The sequence below is a fragment of the Acanthaster planci genome, linkage group LG05, assembly GCF_054643075.1.
Source record: "Acanthaster planci isolate LZ-2023a linkage group LG05, COTS_SCS, whole genome shotgun sequence".
NCBI lineage: Eukaryota > Metazoa > Echinodermata > Asteroidea > Valvatida > Acanthasteridae > Acanthaster > Acanthaster planci.
In genome coordinates this window covers 20,888,753-20,907,043 of record NC_141781.1, presented here as the reverse complement: position 1 = coordinate 20,907,043, position 18,291 = coordinate 20,888,753, and the positions used below count along the sequence as shown (strand labels likewise).

At 41.6% G+C, this 18,291-nt stretch overlaps 2 long non-coding RNA genes across 2 annotated transcripts; one reads left to right on the top strand and one right to left on the bottom strand.

Moving 5' to 3' along the window:
• The first annotated feature begins 4,898 nt into the window (after positions 1 to 4,898).
• LOC110984131 (uncharacterized) lies at positions 4,899 to 13,742 on the top strand. The gene is made up of 5 exons (XR_015425312.1): positions 4,899 to 5,238; positions 9,278 to 9,380; positions 10,002 to 10,093; positions 12,058 to 12,135; positions 13,255 to 13,742. It is a non-coding gene; the product is annotated as an uncharacterized LOC110984131 (long non-coding RNA).
• Positions 12,273 to 14,809, bottom strand: LOC147799218 (uncharacterized). The gene is made up of 2 exons (XR_015425313.1): positions 14,498 to 14,809; positions 12,273 to 13,485 (listed from the first exon to the last, which is right to left on the bottom strand). It is a non-coding gene; the product is annotated as an uncharacterized LOC147799218 (long non-coding RNA).
• Between the last annotated feature and the right edge of the window lie 3,482 nt (positions 14,810 to 18,291).

Genomic DNA, 18,291 nt, shown 5'->3' with positions numbered 1-18,291 from the left:
ATGACGTTTCGTTGTTGTATTTGTAGAATAATATTAACATAATCATGTCTGTTTTAAAATCTCGATCCGCGCCCGGCAAGGTGCAGAACGATCATTTTTCACGGCGGTTGTTGGCCATGGGCAAGATAGTCTTGGTTCCAAGGTTTATATGTTGTAGTAAATCTTTATTTTGGCTGTTGCGTCTTGGCGAGCGTTAATTTCCCCCTCAACCCATGCTGTATTTCTTGAACAAATTAACTACACCTTATAAAATTATTCATGAGCAAATTAAGGAAATTCAAAGCGGCATACAGAGCTGCAGAGTTCCACGTGTTTGGCAAGAACTATATAACAGACTGGTTCCGTCAAAATCACATCTCACAGTCTACATGCTACGAAGGTTCCAGAGGAAAGTTTTGGTGCTACCAGAAATCAAGTAACCCACAGCAGCGACCCGGATACTCACCGGGATGACGTCGCCTGGGCGCGCACAATTTCTACTTTCCGGACTCGAGGCGAAATGACCCACTACAATTTGCTCAATTTACCCATCGAATCAATGGGCAGGGTTAAAGCTGTTTTGCTGTTCACATGAAGATGAATTCACTAGTATTTAATAATGTCATCATTGGCTTTAATTTGTCATTTTCAAGTTATAGCGAACGGCATGGTTGACTGTTATCATTGACAGGGTCCTGAGTGTACACAATACAATGTACTTCGGTGGTTGTCGTTCCACTTTTCAATAATTTGGTAGGCCTTGTTCAACTCATTATAATTTATATGAAATGTCGAAAGATTTTTTAAAAATATGAATAAAAAGTTACATCATCTTGCTGTTTATGAATAACATTGACTCTCTGGAACGCGAGACAGGGACCATCGCTGACTGGGACGCGATAACAGCGTTTGAGTTTTAAGTTGTGTCTGCCAAGCTAACGGAGAACTTACTGAGCAGACGATCACCGCAAAACCGTAACCATTTATCTCAAATGCCACAGGTCGATTGGGAAATCGTTGGCCTGAGTGGTGTGCAGGGTCTGGTTGTGACTGGGAGCACTTTTTTAGTGTCTTCAAGCGGCCCTTTCCGAGAGACAATACGAAATTATGGTTGATTTGACACTTCACCTGGGCCACTCTGATACACCACTCAATAGAAGCTTGGCCTAGAGCCATCCCAGACACCTACGATCGACTGCAAATTATCCATAGCCTATATTTGGCATTCACTGTGTAGATAATCTCATATGTGCCATTTTGGGTCATTCCATGTCAATTTCAGTCCCAAAACCTGCACGAAATGCCCTGAACAGCTTTGGGTATTCTTTTTTTTTATGGTGCCTAAGAATGAATCGTATAAACAGAGCGCACCGAGGGACAAATTAAGTGATTTATGTTCTCCAAACGATCCCCTCTCTGAACCCAAAGAGCAACCTCACGAGGAGGTCGCAGTTGGGGGTAGGGACATACCAACAGGTAACAGGCTGCCGTGCACGGCTCGACTATACACAGCTTTCCTGGTACTGGAGCTGTTCCCCTCTCACAGTGTAATTACGGTAGCCTACCTTCATCCGATTCGAGAAATTTCCTTGCAAATCCGAGACCCAAATATTACTTTGGAGAGTCAGGAATCGAAGAAGCACCACGATTTACAAATTGTATACTTTCAAAATGTTTCAGTAGTCTCAAAACTGAGTTCCCCTTCTCAGCAGGCTGGTTCCAGAATTTTTCAATTATTATTACCCCCCCCATAAAAAAGAGAGAAAATATAAACCAAAACTGTCATAAAGCGTGAGTGGACTTGATTGTAATGCAGTGTGCAAAAAATTCCACATCTTTTTTTCGATGGCATCTGAATGTGCGCAACGTTATTTCACAATCATAAGTTTAACGCTGCAGTTTATAGTTCCCTGCATGTGGCATCTGTAAAAAAAACCTCTTATTTTGAGGAGGAGGCTCATTTACATAATAAGTACACGCGCGCGATAGTCAGCCTTGAGCAGAAGCGCCCCTCATCGGTTGAAAAGAGTCACGTCGGCGAGACTTAAGTTTTCATGTTGTTGGTAGCGATGCGACTGTGACGCGTGTATTTCTTAGTTGTTCGTGAACCAGCGAAGTTCAGTTTCGACCAACAGAGCCTCCGTTGGTAAGAAAATAGCGCCCTCTCTTGGTCCAGGTCGAGGCCCATAGCATTTCGCAGGGAATGGAACACGTGGTTTTCTATTTGGTTGTTTAAATTAATTAACAACAGACAAACCGAACAGTCGCTGGATCAGCCGCTGCGTTTAGAAACCAGAGCGATTGTTCCAAAGACACCTAGCTCGCCGAGACGGCGCGCTCTGGCCACTGAGCGTTCTTGTTGGGTATGACGTTTCGTTGTTGTATTTGTAGAATAATATTAACATAATCATGTCTGTTTTAAAATCTCGATCCGCGCCCGGCAAGGTGCAGAACGATCATTTTTCACGGCGGTTGTTGGCCATGGGCAAGATAGTCTTGGTTCCAAGGTTTATATGTTGTAGTAAATCTTTATTTTGGCTGTTGCGTCTTGGCGAGCGTTAATTTCCCCCTCAACCCATGCTGTATTTCTTGAACAAATTAACTACACCTTATAAAATTATTCATGAGCAAATTAAGGAAATTCAAAGCGGCATACAGAGCTGCAGAGTTCCACGTGTTTGGCAAGAACTATATAACAGACTGGTTCCGTCAAAATCACATCTCACAGTCTACATGCTACGAAGGTTCCAGAGGAAAGTTTTGGTGCTACCAGAAATCAAGTAACCCACAGCAGCGACCCGGATACTCACCGGGATGACGTCGCCTGGGCGCGCACAATTTCTACTTTCCGGACTCGAGGCGAAATGACCCACTACAATTTGCTCAATTTACCCATCGAATCAATGGGCAGGGTTAAAGCTGTTTTGCTGTTCACATGAAGATGAATTCACTAGTATTTAATAATGTCATCATTGGCTTTAATTTGTCATTTTCAAGTTATAGCGAACGGCATGGTTGACTGTTATCATTGACAGGGTCCTGAGTGTACACAATACAATGTACTTCGGTGGTTGTCGTTCCACTTTTCAATAATTTGGTAGGCCTTGTTCAACTCATTATAATTTATATGAAATGTCGAAAGATTTTTTAAAAATATGAATAAAAAGTTACATCATCTTGCTGTTTATGAATAACATTGACTCTCTGGAACGCGAGACAGGGACCATCGCTGACTGGGACGCGATAACAGCGTTTGAGTTTTAAGTTGTGTCTGCCAAGCTAACGGAGAACTTACTGAGCAGACGATCACCGCAAAACCGTAACCATTTATCTCAAATGCCACAGGTCGATTGGGAAATCGTTGGCCTGAGTGGTGTGCAGGGTCTGGCTGTGACTGGGAGCACTTTTTTAGTGTCTTCAAGCGGCCCTTTCCGAGAGACAATACGAAATTATGGTTGATTTGACACTTCACCTGGGCCACTCTGATACACCACTCAATAGAAGCTTGGCCTAGAGCCATCCCAGACACCTACGATCGACTGCAAATTATCCATAGCCTATATTTGGCATTCACTGTGTAGATAATCTCATATGTGCCATTTTGGGTCATTCCATGTCAATTTCAGTCCCAAAACCTGCACGAAATGCCCTGAACAGCTTTGGGTATTCTTTTTTTTATGGTGCCTAAGAATGAATCGTATAAACAGAGCGCACCGAGGGACAAATTAAGTGATTTATGTTCTCCAAACGATCCCCTCTCTGAACCCAAAGAGCAACCTCACGAGGAGGTCGCAGTTGGGGGTAGGGACATACCAACAGGTAACAGGCTGCCGTGCACGGCTCGACTATACACAGCTTTCCTGGTACTGGAGCTGTTCCCCTCTCACAGTGTAATTACGGTAGCCTACCTTCATCCGATTCGAGAAATTTCCTTGCAAATCCGAGACCCAAATATTACTTTGGAGAGTCAGGAATCGAAGAAGCACCACGATTGACAAATTGTATACTTTCAAAATGTTTCAGTAGTCTCAAAACTGAGTTCCCCTTCTCAGCAGGCTGGTTCCAGAATTTTTCAATTATTATTACCCCCCCCCATAAAAAAGAGAGAAAATATAAACCAAAACTGTCATAAAGCGTGAGTGGACTTGATTGTAATGCAGTGTGCAAAAAATTCCACATCTTTTTTTCGATGGCATCTGAATGTGCGCAACGTTATTTCACAATCATAAGTTTAACGCTGCAGTTTATAGTTCCCTGCATGTGGCATCTGTAAAAAAAACCTCTTATTTTGAGGAGGAGGCTCATTTACATAATAATGTTATGTTCTTCGGCCGAGTTCGGGCGGCTTGTTCCCGTATGTTCACGAACAGCTCGATTTGTTGTTCGTGGGTCGGCCGCTCGAACGCCGGGAACAAACAATCGGTTATCGATGGTAGTTAGTGACAAGCAACATGGCGGCGTCCATATAGGCTACGTTATTCGAGAGTTGATGTTTGGATGGGCTGAATTCTTTTCTATATAAACAGGAACATTCGTTTCTGTGTTACGGAAAATAATTAATGTTAACGTTAATTTTGCAAAACTTCCCATTGTCTTTGGCTTTGAAGCCATCTCTCTACTTTTTGCAGCTGTTCAAAAATCAAAATCTCACGAGTTTTTCCGTGTGTTCCTGTAAAACCCTGACGAGGAGGTAGTGTGTGATCCTGTTCCGAGAACAGTGTTCTTGAGTCGTATTCCCGACGTGCGAGCGCGAGAACAAGAAACCCGTGTCAAGAACAGGCCGCCCGAACTCGACCTTGGTTACAAAACTACTGACCATTAATTTCCCAAAACTTCCAAGAGAGGGCGCAGTACATTTTTTGAAGGATTTTTTTTAGCCGGGGAAGGCGCCCTTTTACGCTTAATCGGGCTGCAGAGGGCGCTATAAGGAATTTCGACGTAGCTCTGAGACTCAGCAGAGGGAGCCCTGTATGCATTTTCAAAACATATCCAGTCTAGACCGGTAGAGGGCGCTGCATAATATATCAATAGAAGGCGCTATTTATTGAATCAAGAGAGGGCGCTACATATATATCAGACATCAGAGGGCGCTGTTCTTGGAACGTGGGGATGTCATGGTTGTGAGGGACGCGACGATCGGTGCGCACTCAATTTGGAGTTTAACTTCGAGAAAAAAGGTGCCAGAATGTGGTATTGACATAGATGGCTGGAGAATGTTACAGTGACTCCAGGCAGTATGGAGATATTTTGTAGCCTGAGGTAAGATAAGCAGTTAGCGAGGACAAAATCGTGTGACCAGCCGAGGCCCAGTTTATGATCATGTTTATCATTGACTCATGTTCATTGTCATGGCGTTAAGCCCCGTCTATAGCATCAATCCCAACTATTACTTGGCCCGGTTACCCGTCCAACTACATGTATAGTTGTAGTTCAGTGTGTGCCTGCGCTATTGCATGAACATCATCAACTTGTGCTTTTAGAAAAAAAGTTTTTATACAGATTAGGGGAAGAATTCCATATACGAAGTTCACTGTAATATCGCGTAATTACTACAAAAGTATCCTTACTTTGATCGCTGAATGAAGACGATTCCAATAGGCATTGAAGAGCTGAACATCATAGGACAGAAATATGGAGTTTTGGGCACACTTTTGGAGCTACACATGGACCAGGTTTACATCGACAGGCGGCCATCTTTGCTTCTGAAGAACATGGCGAATGCGCACGACATGTGCGCATGAACCGAATCATATCCGGATAGAACCATTATGTAACAGGGGTTGGGCTGCCACAAGCATTGAGGTAATTTTATGCATGAATCCGCAACACGAGGAGTGCAGAGGGCCGTCATCTGTCTGGATGGATCTACACAGTTCACGAAATGCTGCGCAATGTGCCCTACTGTACATGTACATGTACAATTTTTACTTGGGGGAAAATAGTGCGTGTTTTGCGACAATTTTTAAGTTGGACAATTTGTTTAGAAGGAAAAAAAGGGCAAATTTCTTTTACAGATAGTTTGTAAGTTGGACAATTTGTTTAGAAGGAAAAAAGGGGCAAATTTCTTTTAGAGAGTGCTTGTCAGTTGGAGGAGTTTTTTTCTATATTTATACAGAGGGAAGGGGAAAAGGGAGCTGAAACCTGTCTTTAGATTATTGTGTGGCTATCTGCGCTCTAAAATGTGAGGGGAGGCTTGTACAGGAGAAGAACATCCTTAAGGATTTGATTGAAGTGGTCTACTCCTGCATGTCGGCAGCGCCACATGTATTCGGCCAGGTAGAACCCAAACTGGTCGCTTCCACTGGTGTGGATAGTCACCTCTCTCACCAATTGCGCTTAAGACTCCAATTCTCGCTCATACTAGTGCATGTATTGCTAATGGACGAAGCAAGACTCCACCTAGCCTGAGTTCTTATACAGCATTGGACTGAAATTCCTTCTTTCGTACGGCCGACTGCATTTCTACTTGTTCTTTCTCTCTTGGTTTACATAATACGACGGAGATACCTCACGTCATACAGTCAATTGTGCTCAGACATGTACCTTACCTAGTTGATTTCCTTTGGCACAACCTACTTATATTAACAACGGAGAGCCACATTTATTTATATTTAAATATTCTAATTTATACAAATATTCATGAATAATTACATATTCAGTTCATAAATATTTATTTTTTTAAATATTCATCTTGACCTCATCGTGACCTCTCCTTAATTCAACCGTAACTTTATATATGGAACATATCGACTTCCTCCGGCAACAAGCGCTCGTGTGGCGTGGTCAGTTAGACTGCTGTATTTCTATACTTAACAGTTCTCTTCATTGCAGGTTCGATTCTCCTTTACGACACAATTTGGATTAAATGTATTAAATGTGTATGCTAATAGTAATAATCCTTGTACTAATGACAGGAAAACTGTGGATAAATAGAAGGACGGGATAGTGAAAGAAAAAGGAAACGGTAGAGGATATAGTAGGGGAAAAAAAACGGCAAAAGGACTCACTTTTTTGCCGTTTTATTGCGTGGGGCCCCTTCTTTTTAAACCTGTCCCCCTAAGTTACTGAACCCCCTTTCACATCTCTATCCCCCAAAAATAAATGTTGCCCCTTTTTAAATCTGTCCTGGAGAAAAAATTTCTCCCAAAAAGTGAACTTCGTATATGGAATTCTTTCCATTTTCCACAGTCCACACAGAGATTGGCCACCAACAGTTGGGCCAGCCCAACTGTAGTCTTGGCCCAAGACGTCAGTGATCGATAGTTGGTTTATTTCTGTTGAAGAGCGCCCTCGCACACCTAGATTTTACTTACTCTCTCTAGCGTCTTGGGAATCTTGCAGGAATGGGGGTGTGGCAGTTGTATGCAAATGTCCGATGTTCTTAAATATTTATACCTTTGGTATTATATCTATGTACATGCATGTACTTCTAAGTTCGAACAACATGGCGGTTTCACGTGAGCAAGTGCGATGTCGATAGTGTCTGGTTTGTGGGAAGGGATTAGTGACATGTAAGACGTATTTTTCACTCTATACTAGACATAAAATTGCCACTCTTCTGAAGATATCGTTGGGGACTACAGTTGTACTGCATTACATCACGTTTGCGATGTTTGTGGCAGAAAAATTGGGAAAACAAAATCGTTGTCTGATATCACACAATAAATACGTTTCGCGTTTTTTGCAACTCACAATGAGCATGCTGCCTGAGGCCAAATTACTCACACCAGCGGCAATAAATCTACACGTGCAGCAAGAAAACGATAACCAACTTGCAGTCCGGGTATTCTGTCCTTGAAGGTTAAGGTCTATATGGTCTCTAAGGACGCTTTAGTTAGCTGGGGAGGGCATACTGACTGTACATGATTATGGGTCACCAAGAACAGCATCCTCATATCCAAGGCCTAACCTACATGTAGTCAGAGTATCACCCGTTCGACTCTGTGCTAACTCTGTACGAGGTATCTATGTTGTCGTGTCTGTGTTGACGGGACTGCAGACAGCCATGATGCATGTGACCATACCATGGTGTATTATTGAGGTCATCAAAATTTATTATGCATGCAATTTAGCGAGTGCTGATTAGTTCCCTTGGAAGCCGAGGGAAAAATAAAAAACAAGTTAAAATGCTGCTGCAAGATTCCCAAGACTTTAGTGCGAGCTGGCGCACAGTCTAATCGTGAGTCGTTAGGGGGTGCACTATGCAAGGTGTCCGCTATCAAGCACTAACGTCTTGAAACCAAGACTAGCCCAACTGCAGCACTACAGTTGGGACTGCCCCAGTCCCAGACTGGGGGCCAGTCTACTGGACTCTCTCCATATCCCAGGCCGCGCCCCACAGCGGTCCATTCAAAAAGTGGGGACTCAGAGAAAATGCCATCTATGAAATCCCATTTGTTTGTATGGATCACTCACCCCATCAAACCATCGATGTATTACTTTTGGCAATTTCCAATTTGTAGAAGTCAGTGAAATTTTGGTTTCGATTTGGCCCTTCATTTACTAAAACGACTAACTCCCGATCGCCGACCGATGCCAAACACAGTCTGGATCTGTTTGGTCTGGGAACAAACAGCATTAGAGACGCTGACTTAACTTATCAATGACAATTCAGCATGGTAAATTAAGTGGTTCAGTCTTGTATTTACGCTCCTCGTTTACTGTTTTTGTGAACTGTTATTTGAAACCTTGATGCTGGTCTTTGAATACAGACAAGGGTTTTTATAATTTGTAGTTCTGAAAGGAGATTTCGTGTGTATCATTTTCCAGTTATTCAACTTCGGAGTTCAGACTATAAAACAGTGGCGCGTCCAGTTGCGGTAAACAAAACAGTCAGCGTAGGAGCTGGTCGAAGTACGAGTGTGTTGGCATACGAGTTGGCCAGTATATGAGTTGGTACACATACGTATTGACCTGTTGCCTATTTTGACAGGAGTGGGTGACAGAAGAGGCCACAAGTACCTTTCATATTGCTTCCGTTACACAATTTTGCTCAAAATATTTTGGAAGTTGTCGTACTCTGATTCCAAATCTTCAGCATTCACTTAATACAAAATTGTCCTCAAACTGTTCAATGCTCCCACCTTTAGGATTCAGTGGGACGTACATGCAGACGACTGTTTCCTGAGGGGTACAATCTCCAGCGTATAACTTGATGTTGTCACAGCTAGCATACATTACACTGCTCAGGAAACAGTTGTTGGTATACGAGTGCACACTTCTCAGGCTCAATTCTGAGTGGTCTGCTCAGCCAGCACATCAAGACATTTCGACAATCTCCCTGTCTTTTTGCGTACAGTTTGAATTGCCCAACAAAAGGATGAAGATGGCAACTTCAGTTTCAAGCTCTGCAACAGGAGAGTGTCCGACTTGAAGGAGAAAGTCCTTTCATTTTCCCGAATGTAAGCAATCTTTTACACCATCATAAAGCTTAAAAGTCAACACAGCATATGTTGACAATGTTACTAGTCCCTTAGAAATTTTTTTCGTATCTTGAGCTCTGTAGTTGTCTTGAAATTTGGAGCAATGCTGACCAAAAACTTTGTGATAGCAGCCATGTTGTGCTATGGGTCATGCACAGCGCTTGCACAAAGGTCTTACCTACATCTGTTGCGTGACATTGTTGCATTTATTGACGGAATCTCAACAAAATATAAAGCGTGCACATAGAAAGGACATACAACAGCCATGGCTGACTTCTGGACCCATCATCAAATTCTCCGTCATGCCTAAGGTACCGTCACTTACGTTACAAACAGATGGTCAGTGGGAGACACCTGCCAGAACAGAAAAAACTGGCTCTGCTTAGGCTGCCGGGTTCGACCAAAACTCTGGTCAGCTTGCCGAATTCTAGTTAAAGCAGCAAGGTTGTGGTCAAAACCATTCTCTAAGTGGTCCGGCGGTCTAGTGTAAAACCACCAAGATAGGCAAGCACGGTTCCTCGGAGTGAGATGGTCAACTGAAGACAGTCATTCTTTATAATCCTGGAATCCATTTGATGTTTTGTGTGTGCATCTTTGCAGGTAAAACTGACATCCTCTATTGCCATGGAGACAGCCGCGCTTGCAAAGGTTACCAACCAAATTCCAAGTCGGGAAAGGAAAGTGTTCAAGGGGTGAGATTTCTTAGCTTTTTAGCTGATTTCAGCTTTTTTTGTTTTGGATTTCAGCTTTTTTTCCTCCCTGGCTGTGTACAAAAGTATAAGAGATTTCCACAGTTCAACTTTTTTATGCCTTTTTTTCAGCTGTTTTCAGCTATTTTTATCATTGGTCACTCTCACCGCTGAGTGTTCCATACATTAACCCTAACCTTCCCCAACCACACAGAATTAAAGAGTAGCTTATGCATTGGGTTTGGCATACCTCAGAAAAACAAAAGTCCAACAGCCTCTGTGCACAAATTCCCATATGGGTGTTTAACTTTGTGTGAATGGGGAAGGTTAGGGCCAGCAACCCTTGGGCAGTTAGGGTTAAGGTAATGTCAGTTTTCTGCAGCAGATTTATTTCCCAAAATAGCACCCATAATTTTCAAGCCTGTTTTTTCTTGTTGAGCGGGTAGAAAGATTCTTTCAATGTCCATCTCATCAATCCATTTCAGTTACGACACCAAAAATGTGACCTGTCACCACAAAATGAGCTGAAAGTTGGAATTTTCAAAAATTGAGATATTGGTATTTTTGAGTTCAGTAGAAAAAGAGCTGTCCAACGACATGTACATGGAACACTTAGGGTAGAAGTATAAGGTGACAATGTGACATTATTGTGGCAGCTTTGCGTCTTTGTTCCCGACACTGTTTCAACATTTCAGACCAGGCATGCATAATGCTATCGTCAAAACTGCCGTGAAAATGACATTTTTAACTCTATGATCCTGCAAAATGTTTGGAATTAAATAAGAGATGGGTTAATCTTTCCAAAATTACAAAATCCCCCAAATTAATCTCCACTTCAATAAGATTTTGAATCTTCAAAATAGGAAAGAGTGGAATGCGACTTTACGCTCAGCTCATTTTGTCAGGACGGGTCACCAATGACTTCAGAAAGGTTTCACAGTTTGATGAGTTTCCTGTATTCACTTATATGATTTTAGTGGGCCCCCTTGTTAATGAACCCCTCAGTTTTGTTCTGCAGCAGACTTTAGGGCATGCATATATCAAAATGACCACAAACTACAAATTCTTTTTGAATTTTAAGAAAACCCCTTGTAAAGTTACAGCAGCCAAAAAAACTTTTGTGGCCATCAACATTTTTGGTAAATATTAGTGTTTCCCAGCCTTCATTTACTGAAAAGAAGTGTAATAAAATCGTGATAAAAGTGCAGATGTTGGAATTCACCTTACAGGGTAATCATTTCAACTTACAGTTATTCAAGTGAAGTTCAGTCTTTTATACCTTGGCACTGATTGGTCAATCCCATAGCAACCCGGTAGGACATTTCCAAGATTTCATCAGCACCTTCCATTAAAAAGTGTCTGTGAGCAGAGCTGCATGTGTTCTTGTGCCAGTGTTCAATAATTGTGTACTTCATCATTAATAATATTTGTGTGTGGTTTTTTGATCAGCGTGGTTGACTTCATGCAGTCTTTACACCAAGTCGAGCGATGAGAAAAAATTCGGAGACTCTAAATGCTCTTATTTATCGAAATAATACCCGGACTGTGTCCAGGGTTACTACCAACTCAGTTTTCCTGTATCTCCTATATTTGTGGCAGCTTTCGGTTGTATGACATATTTCCCTGAGACTTCAGAGTTCGGGGGATTCCTTCAACTTTACCCTTCCCCTGGTATGGAATGTTTAATCCCCCATCTCATAACATTTGACATTGTTAAAGGTACCAGATTTGAAATGCGAATGAGCTCAGACTTGTCCCAGCTTGTCTACTAGGCTTTTTCAACCTACACACATGTGAGGACCTTAGAATTTTTTGGGCCTTTAAATAAATCAAACACATGAAACTACAGGTGTAGGTGTCTCATCCACTAAATTTGTACAAGGTAAAGCTCCTCAACCACACACCTCATTTGTTTTTCATTTCTAATTTTGGAATTGTTTCATATCTTTCATCTTTTTTATATGCAGCAATGAAAAGGGACACATTCTTCACGTCACAGAAACACCTGTGGAAGTTTTATTGGCCATCAGAGGTCACATGACAAGGTAAGGAATGATGCTCTTAAATTGTGCTAGCTGCCTAGAGTCTGAATAATTTTGTCGTTACAAGCTTCAAACACGTGATGCTGCACTCTTTAAGGCTGCTAAAACTTGCCTGAAAGCATAACAGAGCTGGGACATCATTTCAGACTTGTAATCAGAATTATTCCTGCTTTATTCTTGTAGATATAAAGGCAACAGTGCACTTTCTCAAAGGATTAGCTGTTCCTAATTTGAAGTAATCGATAAACTCACGAGGGAAGAACTTGGAGACGGACAATTTAATTTCAAAGTTTAGCTGGCAAAATTCCCCTTCTCAAATAATTGGATCAGGCTCAAGATTCATTTCAGTTTCAGGAAAAAAAGATTTCATTTCAACAAATACAAAAGTGACCTCGCGGCCCATGGGCGGGAATCTCTCCTTGATCTTGGGGGGGGACATCAATTTACATTTTCTATGCACACCATGTTTATTATCTTATTCCATTTATAACAACTGAAAAGGGAAAATTCCTGATCCATATCCATCAATTCTTTAAGTGTTTTGCTTAAAACATGGAGGGGACATTCAACATTGTGTCCTCATACCAAATTCATGGGGGGACGTGTCCCCCCGCCCCCCCGGTTGCCGCCCATGTCGCGGCCTGAGGAAACTATTTCGTCCAACAAAAGCATAAAAGCACTAAGCGAGACATCGAAATGCAGTATCTTGTTTGGAATTTCAAAAGTGACGGAAATTCATCAAGACTATTAATAAATGTAACAGTGATAGGGTAACAGTTGCTGTTTGACTAGAAATGGGTGATTCTGGGTCACATTAAAAGGAGCTGCCACACTTGGAGTGCAATGTTCTTTCAAAAGAAACAAATTGTTTTTGATCTTGTTTAACATTTCAAATTTTAATCAGCAAGTCTGTGCTTGCGAATAGCTAGGAATTCAGTCTGTACGTTTGGAGTTCATAGTGGAGTTCCATTTTCAATTTCTTCATTTTTAGATTATGAAATTGCAGAGTCCTGACATGGGTTTTGCCGAGAACCATTCACTTCAAATAGCTTGCAGTAGCTTTCACTTGGAGATTGCAGTTGGATACGTTTAAACCATGCCCTCATTTGTTCTTTCTGGTAGCATGCTCAGCTGGTCGGACCAAGTCATCCATGTCTGGTTGTTACGAGACTGAACCCAAGATGTCCCCGGGCAGCCTTGGATTCCTTAGATGTTAGCTGGTTGACCTTGTGATGCAAGATGTCTTCAGGCAGCTTCGTATGTCAGTTTGTCCCTCTCACGGCTTCAGCATCACAGCCTTCAAGACTAGAGGAAGGCTGCAAATCTTCGACTGCAACTTTCTTCTGCTGTTGGCTAAGAATAGTGGGAAAAATGTTAAATTATGAATTCCACGTTCCGGAGCTGTTTGTGTTCTGAAACACTTGGTGCGTTTGTTTGCAAATTGAGTTTGGAGAAAAGGGGACCTTTCTGTGCAAGAATGGTGGTCTTTGAAATTAGAGACACATTGTTTAGCATTTTCCAACTGTTGTAGTTTTGTAATGAACAAATTTCACAGTGCTGGCATTGAGCCAGTGAGTTTGCAATAAAACAGTGAAAGTGGATGAATTTGATATCAAGTCTCTTCAATTCATTGTACTGTATTTTATGGCTATTTCGGTAAGAGTTCCATTTACGGACATCAATAATTTTCCCTTTGGGTAGTTTGTTAGCCATACAACGATGATAATGTGTCGCAACAGTCTTTTCCAACAGTGACACTGTTGAAGCATGTACTTTTATTTGGAAAATACTAAGAATTTTTCAGCCCTTTCTCATACTCATAGGGTTTTGCACAGGGTATCGACATCACGTGACGTCCGCATAGGGAACTCTACACCATTTATTTTGATATAAATTGAACCTTGGCAGAATTATTTTTTAAGGCTAATTTAATAGCTACCTATTTTGATTTTAGGGGGGGGACTTATTCTAAGGGAAATTGAAATTAGTAAGGCTTTAAGGGGAATGCTACCAAAATGAAAGTGCGAACTGCGCATGATATTTGTACGGTCAGGATTAATGTAATCTACCAAAACAGCATTTGTATCAAGACTGGGATTAGGAATTCCTCCATGCTAAGACCGAAAACTTTAACCCTCCTATGCTAAGATGCATTCTTGACACAGTTGTCATATCAGTCAAATTTCCCATACGTGTCTGTGTACTGGGGGAAATCAATTGGAAGGCATTTCTGACTGTTTTTGATGGTTAAAACAGGAGGGTTAAGGAAGAAATTGTGCCACTCCAGTAGAATGATTCGTCATACACATTGATATTTTTCAAGGAATGTGCCGTATACGAAGCTGAAATACCCCCAGTTTCTTACCTTTTATGCAGTGGGTCTGCTTGTTGACACTGACGACAGAGCCATGGAGGGATGAAACATATGAAGAAATAGCAACAGTGGCAGGTTTAGGGTCGACGACAAAGTAGAAATGCCTATGATGTAGAAAGTAGCCAGAGCGTCTGATAGTGCAATGCCTCTCGGCTGAAAACCCGACTACAAATGACAAAAATTAATATGGATAAGCTATGACATAAAACAAACCACGTGTGGGCAGGGAGCCAATAGGAATAGAAGGGGGAGGTGTGGCGAGAAGGGAATTTGGGGGAGTAGGAAACGCTCCATGGACTAGACTGCACGGGGAATACAAGTCAGAGTTAGAGGCGAATACAAGGCGTTTAAAATCTGGGCCCTCATTGCATACACGTTAAAAGAACGGTACTTTGGCTGAGAAAGAGACCAATTCTTTTGTTGGATTCTTTTGTTCAGTCTCCCCTTAACAATAAAAAGATTCGAGGCTTGGGAGAGGATTAGACGCCGCTATCTTTCGTTACGCTTGAGTGAACAACAATGGGGAGAATTGAAGCAGAAAATCTCGAAAAACTCGCCTTTAAAAGCATTTCAGGCAACAAAATGATACTTTTTGCAGAGGAAATTACATAACAAATCTAACTATAGTTTCAAAATTTCAAAATTCGCCCGAATAAAAAAGTTGGCTTTTCAGGACTGGCTGGTTCCACGCTAAAACTTTCTCCCACTCGCCGATGGTGGCGCTATAACATTGAAAGTCACGGCGCCTGGGCCGTGCATTACGCACGTAGCAATGGGAACCACCGATATGGCTGTTTCTGTAGTACAGCGCACGCCATATAATTGTGCACAATGCGCATGTCTGGTGGAAACGCCGAAATGGCCAATTTTGTAGCTCGCTGTGCTGTATATACGTGTGCACAATCGGCCGTGTACAGAAATAGCCATATCGGCGGTCCAAATCGGATTTTCTTTACGGTCCAAAAAGCTGGTTGCCCGTTTTTGCGCGATGTTTGGCTTGCATAGGCGGGAACCAGTATCGCGTAGTATAAAATGCCGTGTATATTACTAAAAAATAGCAAAAAGTCTTTGCCCTTGAGGAAACGGAAAAATAATATTCAAGTGCAACCTTAGAAAGTGTGACCGATGAATTAGAAAGGATTTTGTTCATGGAAAATATACAAGGATAGAATGTTTAGGATTTTTAAAAACAGAGATTGAAACCGGGTGGCAGGGGATGAACATTGTCTAAAGCCCCCGAGAAAAGATGATTCTCGAGGAAAAATGTAAAAATGAAAAATATAAAAAAAATTGGGAAAATGTGTATAAAAAGATAATATCTATTTGAAAATTTCATATGAAAGTTTAAAAATGAAACTGCGAATTTGTTTTCTCGATAGCACATCGTATGCTGATATACACACGTAAACGTGTACAGCTTCACTGCATGCTCTCGAACTAAGGTGGACTTTCAATGTTATAGCGCCACCAACGTCGGATGGGAGAAAGTTTTAGCGTGGAACCAGCCAGTCCTGAAAAGCCAACTTTTTTATTCGGGCGAATTTTGAAATTTTGAAACTATAGTTAGATTTGTTATGTAATTTCCTCTGCAAAAAGTATCATGTTGTTGCCTGAAATGCTTTTAAAGGCGAGTTTTTCGAGATTTTCTGCTTCAATTCTCCCCATTGTTGTTCACTCAAGCGTAACGAAAGATAGCGGCGTCTAATCCTCTCCCAAGCCTCGAATCTTTTTATTGTTAAGGGGAGACTGAACAAAAGAATCCAACAAAAGAATTGGTCTCTTTCTCAGCCAAAGTACCGTTCTTTTAACGTGTATGCAATGAGGGCCCAGATTTTAAACGCCTTGTATTCGCCTCTAACTCTGACTTGTATTCCCCGTGCAGTCTAGTCTATGGAACGTTTCCCGCTCCCCCAAATTCTCTTCTCGCCACACCTCCCCCTTCTATTCCTATTGGCTCCCTGCCCACACGTGGTTTGTTTTATGTCATAGCTTATCCATATTAATTTTTGTCATTTGTAGTCGGGTTTTCAGCCGAGAGGCATTGCACTATCAGACGCTCTGGCTACTTTCTACATCATAGGCATTTGCACTTTGTCGTCGACCCTAAACCTGCCACTGTTGCTATTTCTTCATATGTTTCATCCCTCCATGGCTCTGTCGCCAGTGTCAACAAGCAGACCCACTGCATAAAAGGTAAGAAACTGGGGGTATTTCAGCTTCGTTTACGGCACATTTCCTGAAAAATATCAATGTGTATGACGAATCATTCTACTGGAGTGGCTCAATTTCTTCCTTAATGTTTTCGGTCTTAGCATGGAGGAATTCCTAATCCCAGTCTTGATGCAAATGCTTTTTTGGTACATTACATGTACATCCATATCCTGACCGTACAAATATCATGTGCAGTTCACACTTTCATTTTGGTAGCATTCCCCTTAAAGCCTTGCTAATTTCAATTTCCCTTAGAATAAGTCCCCCCCCCTCTAAAATCAAAATAGGTAGCTATTAAATTAGCCTTAAAAAATAATTCTGCCAAGGCTCAATTTATATCAAATTAATGCTATAGAGTTCCCTATGCGGACGTCACTTGATGTCGATACCCTGTGCAAAACCCTATGAGTATGAGAAAGGGCTGAAAAATTCGTAGTATTTTCCAAGTAAAAGTACATGCTTCAACAGTGTCACTGTTGGAAAAGACTGTTGCGACACATTATCATTGTTGTATGGCTAGCAAACTACCCCAAGGGAAAATTGTTGATGTCCGTAAATGGAACTCTTACCGAAATAGTCATAAAATACTACTGAATTGAAGAGACTTGATATCAAATTCATCCACTTTCACTGTTTTATTGCAAACTCGCTGGCTCAATGCCAGCACTGTGAAATTTGTTCATTACAAAACTACAACAGTTGGAAAATGCTAAACAATGTGTCTTTAATTTCAAAGACCACCATTCTTGCACAGAAAGGTCCCCTTTTCTCCAAATTCAATTTGCAAACAAACGCACCAAGTCTTTCAGAACACAAACAGCTCCGGAACGTGGAATTCATAATTTTAACATTTTCCCACTATTCTTAGCCAACAGCAGAAGAAAGTTGCAGTCGAAGATTTGCAGCCTTCCTCTAGTCTTGAAGGCTGTGATGCTGAAGCCGTGAGAGGGACAAACTGACATACGAAGCTGCCTGAAGACATCTTGCGTCACAAGGTCAACCAGCTAACGTCTAAGGAATCCAAGGCTGCCGGGGACATCTTGGGTTCAGTCTCGTAACAACCAGACATCGATGACTTGGTCCGACAAGCTGAGCATGCTACCAGAAAGAACAAATGAGGGCATGTTTTAAACGTACCCAACTGCAATCTCCAAGTGAAAGCTACTGCAAGCTATTTGAAGTGAATGGTTCTCGGCAAAACCCATGTCAGGACTTGCAATTTCATAATCTAAAAATGAAGAAATTGAAAATGGAACTCCACCATGAACTCCAAACGTACAGACTGAATTCCTAGCTATTCGCAAGCACAGACTTGCTGATTAAACTTTGAAATGTTAAACAAGGAAAAAAACATTTTGTTTCTTTTGAAAGAACATTACACTCCAAGTGTGGCAGCTCCTTTTTATGAGACCCCAAATCACCAATTTCTCGTCAAACAGCAACTGTTACCCTATCACTGTTACATTTATGAATAGTCTTGATGAATTTCCATCACTTTTGAAATTCCAAACAAGATACTGCATTTTGATGTCTCGCTTAGTGCTTTTATGCTTTTGGTGGACGAAATAGTTTTC